Below are 18,440 nucleotides of genomic sequence, written 5' to 3'. Positions count from 1 at the left end.
CCATGGCTGCGCTAACCGTCACAGAGAGGCACCTCTGGTTGACGCTCACAGACATGAGGGAGTCTGAGCGCGCCACTTTCCTCAACGCGCCGCTCTCCCCCACCGGTCTCTTCGGCCCAGTGGTCAACGGCATTGTGGATCGCTTCTCCGAAGTACAGAAGACCTCGCAGGCCATGAATTTGTTTCTGCCACGACGCTCTAGCTCAGCCACAGGCCGCTCACGTGACAAGCCGCCTGCTAGAAGCTCCACTCAGTGTCCAGCCAAGCCTGCCGCTTCGCAGCGTCGACAGGGCCGAGCAAGCGAAACCCTCCTAACATCAGGGGAGAAAAGACGGTTGAGTCCCGCTGCGGCCGGACCACCGTCAAAACGCCATGCCTTGTCAGTCCCCCCACAGAGGGCTACTGCAGGAGATTATTTAGCAGCCAACGAGCCGGTTATAATGCCCTCTCGCCTGCACACAAACGCCGTTTTTACGGCGACCCACAGAGATCCCATAAAGAGTGTAATTTCTGTTAATCCGGCTCATGCCGCTGGTGTTTTAAGTGTAGGAAATGTGCCCACGCCCCAGTGTTCTCCCCTACACACATGTCAAGTCAAGTCACCTTTATTTATATAGCGCTTTTTACAATACAGATTGTATCAAAGCGCTTCACAGTGATAACATAACATGAAAACAATATAACAAAGTTTGTTTCTAAAAGAAAATTGCGTCAGCGTCCACCTTAAGTAAGGCAGATCAATAACATTATTAAATATTAAATGTCCCCAACTAAGCAAGCCAAAAGCCAAGGCAACAGTGGCAAGGAACCAAAACTCAATCAGGTGACAGAATGGAGAAAAAAACCTTGGGAGAAACCAGACTCAGTCGGGGGGCCAGTTCTCCTCTGGCCAACGAAGGAACAGTGCATGATTCAGGCAGCATTACAAGTCAGATTGGATCGGAACATTTAGAGTATTTATCCATTTCCATCTTTTGGAAGTCCAAGTAATCACGCCGGTATTAAGACGAGTTGTTGAGGATCAGTGCCGTCCACCATAGAGAGTCCGTATCGCCCGTGTTGAGTCGTCAATTCACAGGCTTTGTGATTGGAGCATCTGAAGTCTCCGTGAGAGGCTGGATACAAACTGGAGCTGACGAACGCCATTTTCTCGGGACTCGCGTCCCGAGATAACAGCAGAAAAGCGAAAAGGGAAAATAATTAGCGTAGCTGCTGTTCATAATGATGATTTCCATAACACAGGCGTAAATGATAAAACATGAAGACAGTGACTCTTGCGTCCCAAAATCACCCCCCTCCGTCCCCCACTCAACTCAGCCTTGCTTACTGACCTCTACGTCCCTCCTGCTGCTGAGACCTAACCACAATCTCACATTCTCTCCGCAACCCAACCATACGCGCCAACCCGTTGACTAAGGCTGTCGAGCCCCACTGGTGCGTTCATATGCAGTTTCAGTGGACAACGGTTCCATATGGCATACCACCTACCGCAAAACACAATATCTGCCCAACCACCCGTCATTCACGCAATATACACAGGAACGTAATGACTGTAAATACTATGCAACCTATACAAATAACCTACAGTCTCTTCAAGTTTTATAGTATTAAATACATTTGATCTGATTCAGCAGTGGTATAAAAGGTAAGCATTATGTAAATGCTTGGCTAAAGAGATGCGTCTTTAATCTAGTTTTAAACTGGGACAGCGAGTCAGAGCCTCGAACAATATCAGGAAGGCTATTCCAGAGTTTAGGAGCTAAGTGTGAGAACGCCCTCCCTCCTTTAGTGGACTTAGATATCCTAGGTATGACCAGAAGCCTCGAATTTAGTGATCTTAAAGAACGCGATGGATTGTAGGGCGATAGAAGGTCCATTAAATACACAGGAGCTAAACCATTTAGGGCTTTATAGGTCAGTAATAGTACTTTGTAATTGATACGGAACTTGATAGGTAACCAGTGTAGAGATTTAACACCAATTTTATCATGATCATATTTTCTTGACCTAGTAAGAACTCTAGCGGCTGCATTTTGCACTAACTGTAGCTTGTTTATTGAGTATGAAGGACAACCAGCTAATAAAGCATTACAGTAATCTAGTCTCGAGGTCATGAATGCATGAACTAACTTTTCTGCATCAGAAACAGATAGCATGTTACGTAATTTAGCAATGTTTCTAAGGTGGAAAAAGGCTGTTCTTGTAACATATGAAATATGATTTTCGAAAGACAAGTTGTGGTCTAGTATAACTCCCAGGTCTTTTACCGTAGAGGATAAAGTAACAGGACATCCTTCTATATTAAAGCTGTATTGTAAGTGGTTTTGTGGGTAGTTTTTTGGACCAACAAGTAATACCTCCGTTTTATCTGGATTTAGTAGCAGGAAATTACGCGTCATCCAGCATTTTATATCTTTAAGACACTCTGTCAATTTAGATAAGTTAGTGTTTTCATCTGGTCGTGATGAAATATATAATTGAGTGTCATCAGCATAGCAGTGGAAATTAATTCCATGTTTTCTTATAATATTACCAAGTGGCAGCATATATATTGAGAATAGCAGAGGGCCTAACACCGATCCTTGCGGCACTCCATATTCTACTGACGTTATCTAAACGAACAAAATGGTAACGGTCCGATAAGTACGATCTGAACCAGCTTAATGCCTGTCCCTGAACACCAGTGTAGTTTTGTAGTCGATCCAAGAGTATTTTATGATCGATAGTGTCAAACGCAGCACTAAGATCGAGTAGAACTAATATTGAGATACAGCCTTGGTCAGAAGCTAAAAGTAAATCATTTGTAATTTTAACTAGCGCAGTTTCTGTGCTATGATGCGGCCTGAATCCTGACTGAAATTTTTCATATATCTCATTTTCTTGCAAGAAAGAGCACAATTGAGCGGACACAGTTTTTTCTAGTATTTTAGACATAAATGGAAGATTTGAAATCGGTCTGTAATTTGCTAAGTTATTTGGATCTAATTGCGGTTTCTTAATGAGAGGTTTTATTACTGCCAGCTTGAATATTTTTGGAACATGACTTAAAGATAAAGATGAGTTAATAATATTAAGAAGAGGCTCTTCCACTACAGGTAACACTTCTTTCAGAAATTTAGTTGGTATTGGATCTAATAAACATGTTGTTGGTTTAGATTGCAATGATAAGTTTATTTAGCTCTTCCTGTCCTATAGTTGTAAAGCGGTGTAGTTGTTCCAGAGGGGCCATAGTTGAGGCTGAATCATAAAACACCATAGAGGATTGTGCATTTACAATTGTATTTCGGATGCTTTCTATTTTCTCATTGAAGTAGTTCATAAAATCATTACAGCTATACTGTAACGGAATATTTTGCTCTGGTGATGTCTGTTTATTTGTTAGTCTAGCCACGGTGTTAAATAAAAACCTTGGATTATTTCGGTTATTTTCTATTAGTTTGCGGAGGTGCTCTGCCCTGGCTGCTTTTAGAGCCTTTTTATAACGTGACATACTGTCTTTCCACGCGATTCTAAAGACCTCTAAATTAGTTTGTTTCCATTTACGCTCTAGGTTACGAGTTTCTCTCTTGATAGCATGCGTAGCACTGTTGTACCATGGTGCTTTAGTTTTCTCTCTAACCTTTTTTAATCTAATTGGTGCAACAATATCTAATGTACTAGAGAAAATGGTGCTCAAACTGCTGGTCATTTCCTCTAGTTCATCTGTTTGTTTGGGTTCACTTAGCAGCAGAGATAGATCAGGTAAGCTATTTGAGAATCTAATTATAGTGGTTGGAAGGATTGTTCTGCCTGGTCTATAACGTGGCGCAACATGACAAATTTCAGCAGTGCGTATTATACAAGTTACCATGTGATGATCAGTGAGATCGTCACTTTGCGGTATAATATCTATATCGGTTAGATTGGTTCCATATGATATAATTAAATCTAGTGTATGATTTAGACGATGAGTGGGACCACTGACGTTCTGCTTGACCCCAAAGGAGTTTAATAAATCTGTAAACGCAGTCCCTAACGCATCGTTTGTGTTATCTACGTGTATGTTAAAATCTCCAACAATTTTTGCTTTATCGGTATTGACCAATAGATCTGAGAGAAAGTCTGCAAACTCTTTTAGGAATTCAGCATATGGTCCTGGAGGTCTATATACATTAGCCAAGGCTAGGGACAATAGGGATTTCTTTCTTACATCTAAGAGCGTAACGTTTAGCACAAGTACTTCAAACGAATTAAACCTGTGACCTGTTTTCTGAGTAACATTAAGAATATCTCTATAGATTGTTGCAACACCGCCGCCACGACCGATCAGACGGGGCTCATGCTTATAACAGTATCCTGGCGGGGTAGACTCATTTAGACCGAAATACTCGTTTGGTTTAAGCCAGGTTTCAGTAAGGCGAAGTACATCGAAGCTATTATCTGTGACCATTTAATTTACAATAACCGCCTTAGGTGTGAGCGATCTAATGTTTAGAAGACCTAGTTTTAGAAATTGTTTTTGTTCACTGATATTTAGATTTTCAGGTTTAATTACAATAAGATTTTTCCTAGATCCTACAGTAGATTTATTATTTAGCCTCACTAAACGAGGAATAGACACAGTTTATATATAATGTTCTACACTACTTATATCAATTAAGTTGGCACAGCAAAGACTGTGATTTGGAATTTGATTTTCTAGTCATACGGTGTGTAACGTCTTGGAGATGTTGTCCGACAGAACAGCTGCTCCGATTCTGCTGGGGTGCAGGCCATCAGCACGGTAGAGCCTAGGTCGCTCCCAAAACAGATTCCAATTATTTACAAAAAGCAGTTTCTGTATATTACACAATGACATTAACCATTCATTTAGTGCAAATAATCTACTGAACCTTTCCTGTCCTTGTCGGTACGTGGGAAGCGGTCCAGACACGATGATCGTTGCTTCAGGCAATGTGCTGCGTACCGTCTCGATCAGGCTCCTGTAGTCCTTCTTCAGAATCTCCGTCTGCCGCAGCCTGATGTCGTTCGTTCCACCACAGCTCCGACGCGCTCTTCACCGTTCAGGATCTCGGGAACCTGTGCGGCGACATCAAGAACACGAGCACCAGGAAAGCAGTGAGTGCGCACCTTACCCTTACCTGAGGTAGCACGGACATGACGGACCATGGAAGTGCCGCGGCACAGTGTGCGGCGATCGGAACCCGGAGGCCATTCTCCCCCTATCCACACATGCACAAGCATGGTAAGCCATTCCAGGGGTTTCAGAGTGGGTGCTGAGCACAATAAGACAGGGCTATGCACTACAGTTCGCTCGCCGTCCCCCGCGTTTTCACGCTCGGACCGAGTCAACAGTGAGCGCGAAAGTAGCACATCTACTCCGCGCAGAAATAGCCAAACTGCTGTGCAAAGGAGCTATAGAACCGGTGCCGCCTTCTCTGAGCGAGTCAGGCTTTTACAGCCGCTATTTTCTCGTACCGAAGAAGGACGGAGGCCTGAGGCCTATATTAGATCTGAGATTTTTGAACAAAGCTCTCATGAGGAGACCGTTCAAAATGATTGCAACCAGGCAGATCTTCGTGCAAATTCGCCCGAGGGACTGGTTTATATCTCTCGATCTGAAAGACGCATATTTTCAGATACAGATTATACCCCGTCACCGGCCATTCTTGAGATTCGCCTTCGACGGCCAGGTATATCAGTACACTGTCCTCCCGTTCGGCCTGTCCCTGGCACCCCGTACATTTACGAAGTGCATGGACGCGGCGCTCGCCCCCCTCAGATGTCAGGGTGTGCGAATTCTGAACTATTTGGACGATTGGCTGATTCTAGCACAGTCATAGATAGAGCTCGTATCTCACAGAACTATGCTTCTCAGTCACTTGGAAAGATTGGGTCTCACGGTCAACTGGAACAAGAGCTCATTACGGCCCAGCCAGTCAATCTCCTTTTAGGGATGGAACTGGACTCCGTGGCTATGAAGGCTCAGCTGTCGACAGAGCGCGCGCCATGTTCGACACCTGGCCGCATCTTTCCAGAAGAGCAGAACCGCCTCCCTGAAGAAATTTCCGAGGATGCTGGGCTGTATGGCCTCAGCTGCAGCAGTGCTTCAGCTGGGCTTACTGCGCATGCGCCCGCTACAATGCTGGCTGAACGCCCGCGTACCCCATCAGGGGTGGACGCGTGGCTACAAGCGGATCAGGATATCTCAGAGCTGCATTTCAGCTCTGCAGCCCTGGTTTAGCGGCCAATTGGTACCAGCAGGGGACGAGGATGGCAGCGATTTCCCACCGGAAATCATCTCGACAGACACCTCCAACTCAGGTTGGGGCGGCCTTTTCGAGGGCAGACCGGTCTTTGGCCTGTGGTCAGACCGAGAGAAATGCCTTCACATAAACTGTCTGGAGATGTTGGCGGTCGAGAACGAGCTGAAGCGCTTCCTCCCGTTCATACAGGACCAACACGTTCTAGTCCGCTCGGACAACATGTCGGTTGTGTCCTACGTGAACCGCCAGGGCGGTGTCAGGTCCAGGAGCCTCTGCGACCTGGCGGAACGCCTCCTCGTTTGGGCCCAGTGCTTCCTGCGTTCGCTGAGAGCGACGCACGTGCCAGGGATCCTGAACGAGGGACCGGACAGATTGTCCAGGGACAATATCCCCCCCGGGGAGTGGTCATTACACCCTCAAACAGTCCAGCTGCTGTGGCGCCTCTTTGGCAGAGCGGAAGTCGACCTATTCGCGTCAAAGGACAACGCTCATTGCCCAGTGTTCTTTTCAAAGAACGAGGATGCGCTGGCCCAACTCTGGCCCAGACGCCCGCTATATGCCTTCCCTCAGATCTCGATGTTACCGCAGGTAATCAAGAGAATCAGGGAATCACACAGCCCGGTGCTCCTCATAGCCCCGCGATGGGAGAACCAAACCTGGTTCTCGGAACTAACAGGGCTGTCACACACAGCCCCGTGGCCGATTCCGGTGAGGAGGGACCTCCTCTCTCAAGCCTGCGGCTCGATCTGGCATCCCCACACAGAGCGCTGGTCTCTGCATGTGTGGTTGATCAACGGATACCCGTTATCCTGCCAGAAGGAGTTATGAACACGAGCACGCAATCTAGAGCTCCTTCTACGAGATGGCTATATGCGTCTAAATGGTCTGTGTTCTCCAAATGGTGCACCGACAAAAATCTGGACCCCAGAACGGGTGAGGTTTCGCAGGTGCTCAGTTTCCTTCAAGAGCTGCTGGATAAGGGCAGGTCCCCATCCACGCTCAAAGTTTACGTGGCGCCGTCACAGCCTTCGCTGAGTCGAAGCAAGGCCGGTCGCTAGGAAGGAATGAGCTGATCATCCGCTTCTTGAGAGGAGCCAGAAGGATGAACCCTCCGCGCCCACCTTCAGTTCCTATTTGGGATCTCTCCGTGGTCCTAGAGGCCCTAAAGATGCATCCCTTCGAACCATTAGATTCAACGAATCTAAAATACCTCTCACTCAAAACCGTTTTTCTTTTGGCTCTGTCATCAGTTAAACGTGTGGGGGACTTACACGTGCTATCTGTTAGCGCAGCGTGCCTTGAGTTTGGCCCGAATGACTCTAAAGTCATCCTCAAACCGAGACATGGCTATGTCCCGAAGGTGATTGGCACTCCCTTCAGAGCGCAGGTCATTTCTCTGTCGGCTCTGCCAGCATCCGACAGCGCGGGCAGCGACAATCTCCTATGCCCTGTCAGGGCACTGAGAGCTTACGTAACACGCTCAGCCCCTTTCAGACGCTCCGAGCAGCTTTTGGTTTCGTTTGGCGGGCGCACCAAAGGTCTCGCCGCCTCGAAACAGTCCCTATCCAGATAGTGGACGCGATTTCTGCTGCCTATGCGTCAAAAGGTCTGCAATGCCCTCTGGGCATCAGGGCTCATTCCACAAGAGGCATGGCCTCGTCGTGGGCATGGTCCAGTGGAATTTCCATTCACGACATCTGTATGGTGGCGGGCTGGGCCTCCCCGTCTACATTTGTGAGATTCTATAATCTGGAAGTTCCTGCCTTGCAGGCCAGACTTCTATCAGTCTAATGTATGTATGTTCTGCCCACGTCACTGGTGCGCAGGCTACCTCAACCTTAGCTCTCCTGGTTGAGCTGCACTAATATGGGGTGATTTACATGTACATGCAGCCCGGCGCCGCCGCTCTGCATTCCCCATGGGTGCTTATGCTTATACATGTGTCGGCCCGCTTGCTGGCCGCCTGAATTTCCCACTTTCACTGTTCCCCGGGTTGGGACTCATAGGATGCTGGGCGCGCACGGCGTTGACAAAGTGTTCCCGTAGCGTAAGCTAAACTTACGCAATACGAGAGAACCTCTCGTAAGAGAACGTACTCGGTTACCTAACGTAACCTCGGTTCTCTCTAGAGAGGGAACGAGTATTGCGTAACCGGCCGTGCTAAGCGCCACGAGCGATTTTCGCTTCAGATCATGAAAACCAGGGAAGCAGCCTCTGAGCCCCGCTTTTATACGCTAAGCCACACCCCTTCGCGCGGGCTGTGACGCGTAGTTGGCGCGAAGCGCCACCATTGGGCGTGACGTCACGCCAGGCTCACTGGTAGGCTGCTGCAGTTGCCGCAAGGCAGCCAATGAGCACGCTAGGCAGCCTGCTCTAGGTCTGCAGCTGCTGCACTGCGTTGACAATATATACAAAATTAAGGATAATTTTGGCTTCAGTATCTCGAGCAAAGATGAACTTTACCCGTAGCATAAGCTAAACTTACGCAATACTCGTTCCCTCTCTAGAGAGAACCGAGGTTACGTTAGGTAACCGAGTACGTTTTCTTTCGTTTTGAATTGTTCTGTTTACAAGTAGACATTTCAATATAGATATATTTTTCAGGTCCGTGAATAGGGTACCTTATACGCTGAGTTTCGGTTCATTTATGAGACGCACTCCAGTTCAAGCGCCGGCGCCTCCGTGTCGTGATTATCTATACCTAATTGTCTGCTATATTTAGCCTACTTCTTATTTATTAAATCCAGGCAATTGGTTGATGAAACATTGATTAAAATTAAGATACAATTAATACAAAACGAAATTCACTTTAAAGAAAGGCTTTGTGTCTTCTGTGTAAGGTCTCTGTGAAAGTTTTAAAGCAGTCTTTTAGTGCCGCTTCAGAGCGGTCGCGTCCGTAACGGAGAACTGTCACGTCTGTAACATTGTTTTTTCCTCATAAATGTGAACGCGAAAAATAAAATAAAATGAATATTTTATGTTCTGTGGAGAGCCAACCCTTCTTCATCCGATTTGCGCAGTGTAATTCACAGAATTACAACAAAAAAAATCGTTGCCTCCTAAAAGTTAAAGATTTTTTTTGTCACGCATGACTGTCTATTTCCCTAATATTAAATATAAAACGCATGTGTAGACTGATATTTTTCTAATGTCTGGACTCCTTTCAGGGAGGAGCATATGGATAAACAGACGTTTCAATATTTTGGTATTAATGCATTTTCTGACAATTTATATTTCAAGTTTTGACTGCAAATGTCATGTCCATAACGCTGGAATTCCCAAATTTTAAATAATTTATCCTCACTAGTTTTGTGGTGTAGGTCTACGTATTAATGTTAAGTTAACTTCAAATAATACTAATAGTAATTTAAAGATATGGTAGCATTGGATCTGGACGGTATGGATAACGCTGGGAGTTGGAAGGGGTGTGTCGCGATTCTGCAGGTTTGTGGATCTGAGTGTCACGATTTCGGTTTCATATCGCATAACGTTACAGCCCTAGTCATTTTAGAATGTTAAGCGTCATTGCAATACAATGTGATAAGGTAAGTACTAAGTACTACATGGTACGTTCTAAATTAAAATCATAGCAGAAACTAATTTTTTTGGCTTAACGTTAAGTAGTTTAGTAAGAAAAGCCAATAAATTCAATACATTTTTATCAAACTGTGCTTACATACAGCCATATATATATATACACTCACCTAAAGGATTATTAGGAACACCATACTAATACTGTGTTTGACCCCCTTTCGCCTTCAGAACTGCCTTAATTCTATGTGGCATTGATTCAACAAGGTGCTGAAAGCATTCTTTAGAAATGTTGGCCCATATTGATAGGATAGCATCTTGCAGTTGATGGAGATTTATGGGATGCACATCCAGGGCACGAAGCTCCCGTTCCACCACATCCCAAAGATGCTCTATTGGGTTGAGATCTGGTGACTGTGGGGGCCATTTTAGTACAGTGAACTCATTGTCATGTTCAAGAAACCAATTTGAAATGATTCGAGCTTTGTGACATGGTGCATTATCCTGCTGGAAGTAGCCATCATAGGATGGGTACATGGTGGCCATAAAGGGATGGACATGGTCAGAAACAATGCTCAGGTAGGCCGTGGCATTTAAACGATGCCCAATTGGCACTAAGGGGCCTAAAGTGTGCCAAGAAAACATCCCCCACACCATTACACCACCACCACCACCAGCCTGCACAGTGGTAACAAGGCATGATGGATCCATGTTCTCATTCTGTTTACGCCAAATTCTGACTCTACCATCTGAATATCTCAACAGAAATCGAGACTCATCAGACCAGGCAACATTTTTCCAGTCTTCAACTGTCCAATTTTGGTGAGCTCTTGCAAATTCTGCCCTACAAAGGCAAAAGACCTTAACTCACCAGAGTGTGAAACTGAGAAAAATGACTTTAAAGTTTTTTTGTTGTCCAGCCAATTGTATGATAGGTAGGACAATGAAAATTTGCCAAGTAGTTGTAATAATGAATATGTTTATCTACATTAAAAAAAATTTAGCTCAAACTTGACCCTTATTCGGAAGTTACTGTATTCTGCCTTTGCATTATCTGCAAAACAATAATGGGTCATACAAATGCAAAATACCTTAACTTCTAATTTATTGACCATTTTGGCTTTTATCACTCTATACAAACATTTCTATGATAACAACGATAGCCTAAAAATAACATTTAGTAAGTTCTGTCTAGTAAGGGTTAATATTACATCAATAGTTACAAAATATTACAAAATAAAAAAATTATGAGAAAGACCTTAACTCGCTAGAGTGTGGAACTGAGAAAAATGACTTTAAAGATTTTCAGTTGTCCCTCCAAATTAATTATAGGTTGGACACTGTAAATCTGGCAATTAGATGTTTTAGTAATGAAAATTATCTACATAAAAAATCTTGAGCTCAAACTTGACTTTTGACCACTATTTTAAAGTTACTGTACACTCTGCCTTTGCATTGTCAGCAAAAAGTGAGAAGTCATGCCAAGGCAAAAGGCAGTAACTTCCACATTATCAATATTTGTTTGCTGATCACCATTAACAAAATCATTATAATAACACCTGTATAAAATCTAGTGATCATGGCATTTATTTTGTATGATTTACACTTATAGACATCTACTTATTGCTACCCTGTGCTTTGGTTGCATTCTGGTGGCATTATTAATACATGAGACATGGCAAAATACCTCCATAGCGGTAAGATCTTCAATTGGTACCGAGTGGCATAAGTCTTGATAAACGCGCCTTCAAAATGATCACGATAAAACAGGTCCTCGCGCACATTCGACCCGGGGACTCGTTTATAGTATATTCGTGTTCGAAGGTGTCATGCTCCTCGTACGTTCACGAAAAGTATGAAGTACGAACGCAGTGCTTTCCATCTTGAGACTCGGTGGGGAGCGCGCTCTGGACTACCTAGACGACTAATGCATTTATAGCACAACCTTCTGTGTTCTGCGGCTTTTCAGTAGCGGTGGTTTCAGCTGTCTGCCCTATTATTGTGCAGTGCACTTCGCTCGTCCCGCGGATTTATTCCGGACAGTGTGATTGTAGGTACAACCCGCTTGTAACAGCTTGTCTGATGTTGTATGCACCAGCAATTCTTGCTTCATTATGTTGTATGCACCAATATACTGTTGTTGCTTCATTATTATCACTCCCTGTGACATATTAGTCCCGCGTCGGCCCGACTGTGTTCAGGGCGGAGCTGAAGGCGCCGGCGAAGTTTTGGCACTCTGCCAGCTAGATGCATGATTGTTTCAACCAGGTCGGGTACCCGATCTGGGTGAGGCGGGGCTTTAGTTCTTTGTTGTATTCACCTGCGACGGCGTGTGTAAATGTTACACACGCCATAGCAGGTGAATACAACAAAGAACTGTCAACTCTGCATATATCATTCGCGATGGATAGCCTATCGCACGTTTGTCGATGGAGCGGGTTCAGACCATACTAAATGTTATGACTGCATTTGTGCTGGACCAAGCTCTGAGGATATCAGAAGTTACAGGGACTGATGGCAGCTGTACAAAGTACACCGGCTACATCGTAATTTCAATTTTAATGGAGAGCAAAACAAAGGCAGAACACCGTACAATCTGAAAGGTAGCATTATTTGATAGAACGCCAGCACTGTAACTTTATATTGACGCGCGGCTAAACAAAGGCAGAGTCTTGAACTCAAAATGAGCGTTACAAAACAAAGCCAAAGAGTGGTAACTGGTGTTACGGTGTTCTGCCTTGGTTTCTCACGGGCTTTTGGAAGTTACTGTTAAGACAACCCATTATTTTCTCGAAAAAACGACGGAATTGACTCAAGATACTTATCCACATGATAAAGGGGGTCTTGAATGTGCCAAAAATATAAAAAACTAATTTTCGACCAAACACGAAGTTACGGTCTTTTGCCTTTGCACGGCAGAATTGTAGCCTCTTTTTCCTATTTGTAGTGGAGATGAGTGGTACCTGGTGGGGTCTTCTGCTGTTGTAGCCCATCCACCTCAAGGTTGTGCGTGTTGTGGCTTCACAAATGCTTTGCTGCATACTTCAGTTTTAACGAGTGGTTATTTCAGTCAGAGTTGCTCTTCTATCAGCTTGAATCAGTCGGCCCATTCTCCTCTGACCTCTAGCATCAACAAGGCATTTTTGCCCACAGGACTGCCGCATACTGGATGTTTTTCCCTTTTCACACCATTCTTTGTAAACCCTAGAAATGGTTGTGCGTGAAAATCCCAGTAACTGAGCAGATTGTGAAATACTCAGACCGGCCCGTCTGGCACCAACAACCATGCCACGCTCAAAATTGCTTAAATCACCTTCCTTTCCCATTCTGACATTCAGTTTGGAGTTCAGGAGATTGTCTTGACCAGGACCACACCCCTAAATGCATTGAAGCAACTGCCATGTGATTGGTTGATTAGATAATTGCATTAATGAGAAATTGAACAGGTGTTCCTAGTAATCCTTTAGGTGAGTGTGTATATATGTATATATATATATATTGTCCTTGCAAGGCTCATTAAGCAGCTCATTATGCGGGTCTTTGTCTTCTCAGGTGTGAACCACATCTACGACAACATCCATTAGTCAAAAGTCTTCTGGACACATATTTAGTATGTGTTTTGTGGCCTTATTTCAGAAACTTTAATTTTTAGTTTTTTCAATAACCATGCATAAACAATATTCTCTCAAAAATACAAATATGTACATACATGTTGCTCACATATTATGGTAGCCCTGTTTGTGCTAAATAGAGTGTAATTTCACCTGTGCCATTAATATGTTTATAAGCAACTGAAAAAAGCACAAATGTCAGGGCATGTCAAAACATCTCAAGGACCCCAAAAACATCTTAGACCCCAGAGGGTTAAGTAACGTTCTCTTAACCCTCTAGGGGCCACGGTCGAGTTTACTCGACAAGATGAGGCACTGAATACAACGGCCGATTTTGTCAAATTGGGTGTCAAATTTCGTTCGACCTCCCCTCCACTGGATGGCAGACATGTCATACTTCATCCCCGAATCAAAAAAACGTCATGTTTCTATACAAAATGTTCGAGTTAGAGCGCATTGAATCTGTGAGATCAAAAGCGGAGCTAGTGTGCGAGTGAGCCATGTTATCAGATCCTCTCCGCAATCGCGGCGACAGTATCGTGGTGGAGACTTTGTCTAATGCCACTGGGTATGTTAGACGAGGTCGAAGTATTCATAGGACAGTTAGGAGACAACGTGGAGGCAGGGTGGGGAGTCACAATGACAGTAGTCCGAGCTGTGCACACTCGGCGCGCGCGCGCGAGGCAGATCTGGCCGCGCTGCTCGTATCATCTCACTCATGATCTGTGCGAGTGAGCGTTTGAACGAAACAGGTCTTGTCTACTTGTGTTTGTATGTCATATGAATAATATATATGTGCCCCATACATGGAATCAGAGTGTCTACTGTATTTAGTAAATGGAAAATCTCTACAGCAAAAGGCAACCACTACATGCATTCGGTTTGTTTCTACCATTTATTAGTAATAATTTACACAGTTTGTTTACTACTTACTATATACCTGAGAATTCAGTATTGTGCAATATAACATACAGAAGGTGATGGACATTTTGGGGGGAAAGAAGTGCTGCATTTTATCATTAAAACATGTGACTTTTCATGAAAATTCTATAATCCAAGATTGCCGTCACCATATGACGTCATAATATGCAAATTAGATGGAAAAATGCAATCCCTACATAAACTTTGGGTCATCCTTAATATTTCTCTAATTTACAGAAAGTCTCTATCTTTTATCACTTTTAAGATATAGCCTTTTGAAATTGAGATGTCAAAATCGAACGTTTTAGGAAAAAACCTCTGACGCCTAAAGGGTTAACTCCAAGTCCTCCAGAGTCGTGGCCAAAGCCGATTTGAAAGACCGCTGTTCGCCAGCAGCAGCAGCATCTTCTTCTTTGTTTTCAAGTAGCAGGGAAATCACGCGGAACTGTCACAACTCTGCCGTCATTATGTTAAGCCCGCCCACCAGCTGTATACACGATGTGATTGGCCTGACTAGATTTTGGTTTTTCCAGCTCGAAAGCCAACGGAGAGTTGCTAGACTACACTGACTGCAAAATAAATTTTGCTGCCGCTAGGGTGCGTCTAGATATCTAGGCTATGTTTATATGTCACAAGCTTCACATTGGAATTTATTTTTTGACATGTGCACACTGCACGAATATACAGAGTTTCCCACTGTTTGCGCATAATAACCATTCTCCTGCATTGGTTCTTTATTTGTTTTAAACAGCAGACTTAATATTTATCCATTTCTGGTCATAATTTGGAGACAATGAGCATATGAACCGTTGTGTCGTGCTGCTTATATTTATAACGCTGTAAAAATGCCCCTCCCTGCACCCCGTGGTCTGTGGATGAGAATCCGAAACAAGGACCGGTGGGACGTTGTCCTGCTCGACTTCACAGGCGCTGAGGGAAAGGAGACTTTTAGAATGACGGGACACTCGTTGACACTTTATTCAACAGGAACAACAGCTCATTTCGCATGTAATAATATGTGATTACGCTATATTTCAACGTCATTGCACATAAGCAGTCCTTTCAGTTTCAGTTCTACCAGAAAGACTCGGGAGAATAAATACTGTAACAATAAATACATTTATTGATAGCCCAGCAAGCAATAAAGTTCTTTGGCGTAGGCCCCGTCCATAGCTCGCAATCCGAGGGTCCGGACTCTGCATTTCCTGCCTGAAGACGAAGGCAGGGGCGCAGCCGACCCCCTGTGAGGTATAGGAAGGGACCATCCTGGTGGTGGTGGGGAGGATGGAGGGGAAGGGACCATCCTGGTGGTGGTGGGGAGGATGGAGGTGAATGAAAGCGTCAGCATCTGCGAACTCAGACATGTGTAAGTACTGGTCTTTTATACCGCAAGTATTAGACACGATTGGATAGATGAGAAGGTAATAAGTGACGTTGCAATTGAGTCTTCCCGGCAGAACTTAACGCTAAAGCTTCCATTTCTCTTTCATCATCTCGTTTCGAGATCCACCTATGGGAAGGGCATCCGTACCTGACCTCTGCAGAAGCATCCAATTGCACCAAGTCTGGCTAACAGACAGAAGCGCGCAGCCAATGCCAGGTGAGGCCACACCCCCTTACCTACGGGCATATCACAGCTGGGCGCGCTGCTATTCCTCAGTTGACATTCGCTTCTCGCGATCTCTGCATTGACACAGTTCGGTTGGATTAACGTTACGCTGCTCACTTTCGAGTCTTCAGGAGGACATATCGCCAGACCAGCCTCCGCCAGACGTGAGTGACAGTCGTTTCTTCAGCCTATCCGCTGTGTTTTTTGCATCCGGAGCCGCCCGAGCTCTCGCTGTCCTTCACCTGCTCCTCCTTTACATGGCTGCCCGCCACGGATTTTTCCGAGTTCTTCACCGCTGGCCCGCCCATGGCTATGTGACCATCTAAACAGCCGCTTCCCCCGGGGAACAGCCTATCACGACGAGCCTGCCCGGCCGCGTGTGGTGCTCTCATCGCCGCTATAAGGACCCTCTCGTTCTGCGCGGTCTGCTTGGGCTTAACACGCTCAAGCTTTGGAGAACCCGGGGAATTGCGGTCATTGTAATTGCTGCCCATGTAGCTTTTACTAAGCCGGCTTTTAGTTGCACGACACAGCGCGCCGTGCTCGGCCTTTCTGACTCGGAGGAGAGACACGGTGATGATGACGCGCTACCGGGGGACTCCCGGAGCGCCACCTCTCTAAAATATTTGAGCTGACATCAGCCCAATCCGCATTCCCTGAAGAGGACATCTTCGCGGGAAAACCTCACTCTCGTTGACGAACCGGTCGGTTCCGGCGACGGGGATGACGCGGTCCTTTTAGCGTTCCCTAGGCTAGCGTTCACGCGGCTTTGCCTCCGTCCATCCTCCTGGAAGTTTGTGAGCGAGCGGCCGTTCGTCTCAACATTGTGTGGCCAGCTCCACAGAGCGCCACCGACCAGGATAGGAATATGTACGACGGGTAAACGCTGGGACCACCGCCCAGTCTGAACGGCCGGAGCGTCCCGCTAGACTGTTAACACGGTCTCACGGGCCTTGATTGTTACGATTACGTGTTGAGGTTTTCAATTTATGCCTTCCAAGGAAGGCGGTCCCGAACGCAAGCGGCCTGCCTGTTGTTCGACCATTGGGAGTAACGTTAACTAACAGGGTCTCTCACCTACGGTCGGTTAATCCCTTCTCGTGGCTGCCCAGCCCGTATGTTAGTGGACGTTGTGTGTGTGTGTCCCCCTCCCCCCCACAACAACAAGTTACGGGGGAGGGGGCTGTCGTGAGGAAAAGTACAAAGCAGTGTTACCACACCGCACGCACTTGGTTCCCCTCACCCAGTTATTAAAGGCTTCGGCCCCAGTGTTTCCCAACACAAAACACACACATTACTAAACAACACATTTAATAAACGAATCAAATGAATTCGTGCAGATTTATATATCTGCCAGCGGCAACATAGAGAGCAAATCTCTCTGATCCCATGCATGTCGCCCTGAGTCCGTCCACAAGAGGTCGCCATTGCCTCATAAATCAACCAACTGGGCTCACACAGCTCAGTTGCGGCTGTCCAGCCGATGTGTTTTTAGTGGACGTTGTGTGTGTAAGGCCCCTGTGTTCCCCAACACAAAACACACACATAACTAAATAACACTTAAAAAAAAAAAAAAAAAAAAAAAAAACGCATTAAATAAATCCGTTACAGAGAGAGTATCTCTCTCTGCGGATATTATTTTTCTGCCTGCACTTGAGACTGCCCAGTTCATGTGTTCAGGAGATATGTGTTTTTCCCACTTTTGGGGACACCTTGTGAGGGAAAGTTCAGTACAGTGGACACCACACTATGTTTCCCTCACTCTGTCAATAAAGGCTTTGGCCCCAGTGTTTGCCCAACACAAAACACACAAAGCTACGAATCAAATGAATTCGTTTTGGAGAGAAGACCTCTCTCCGCAAAGAAAACTTCTCACTGCAGAGAGAGGAAATCCCTCCAAACCCCTGCATGTTGTCTCTAGTGTTCCCACAAGATGGCGCCTTTGCATCACAAATGAACCAGCTGGGCCCATACAGCTCCGCTCCGGCCCGAGCGGGGGCGCTCGCGAGTCACAAAGCGGCTTGGCAAGCCGTTTCAGCGCCCGAGTGGGTTTTTGCGTACTGTAACCCAGGGTTACAAGCTGCAGTTTGCAATAAAACCTCCGCATTTCAACGGCGTTCTCTCTTCTCACACAGAAGAAAACGCCTCACACATTCTGAAAGAGGAAATTTCCTCCCTCCTAACAAGGGAGCGATTCAGATGGTGCCACCCAATCTGATAAACCATGGTTTTTATTCCTGGTATTTTCATGTTCCAAAAGGCGTGGCGCCCCCCCGCCCTATATTGGACCTTCGAGTGTTGAACAAACATTTGAGGAAATTCAATTTCAGAATGTGACACAAGCCTCTCTCGCCTGTGCCATAAAGCAGAACGACTGGTTCACATCAGTCGATCTGAAAGATGCTTTCTTTCACATAAGCATCTACCCTCCACACAGGAAATATCTTCGTTTCGCCTACCAAGGCGTTTGTTACGAATTCACAGTTCTTCCGTTCGGGCGCAATTTGAGTCCCCGAACTTTCT

This window comes from Rhinichthys klamathensis, unplaced genomic scaffold, assembly GCF_029890125.1.
Source record: "Rhinichthys klamathensis goyatoka isolate OS25496 unplaced genomic scaffold, OSU_Roscu_1.1 h1tg000790l_1, whole genome shotgun sequence".
Lineage (NCBI taxonomy): Eukaryota > Metazoa > Chordata > Actinopteri > Cypriniformes > Leuciscidae > Rhinichthys > Rhinichthys klamathensis.
This window is presented reverse-complemented; position numbering follows the sequence as displayed.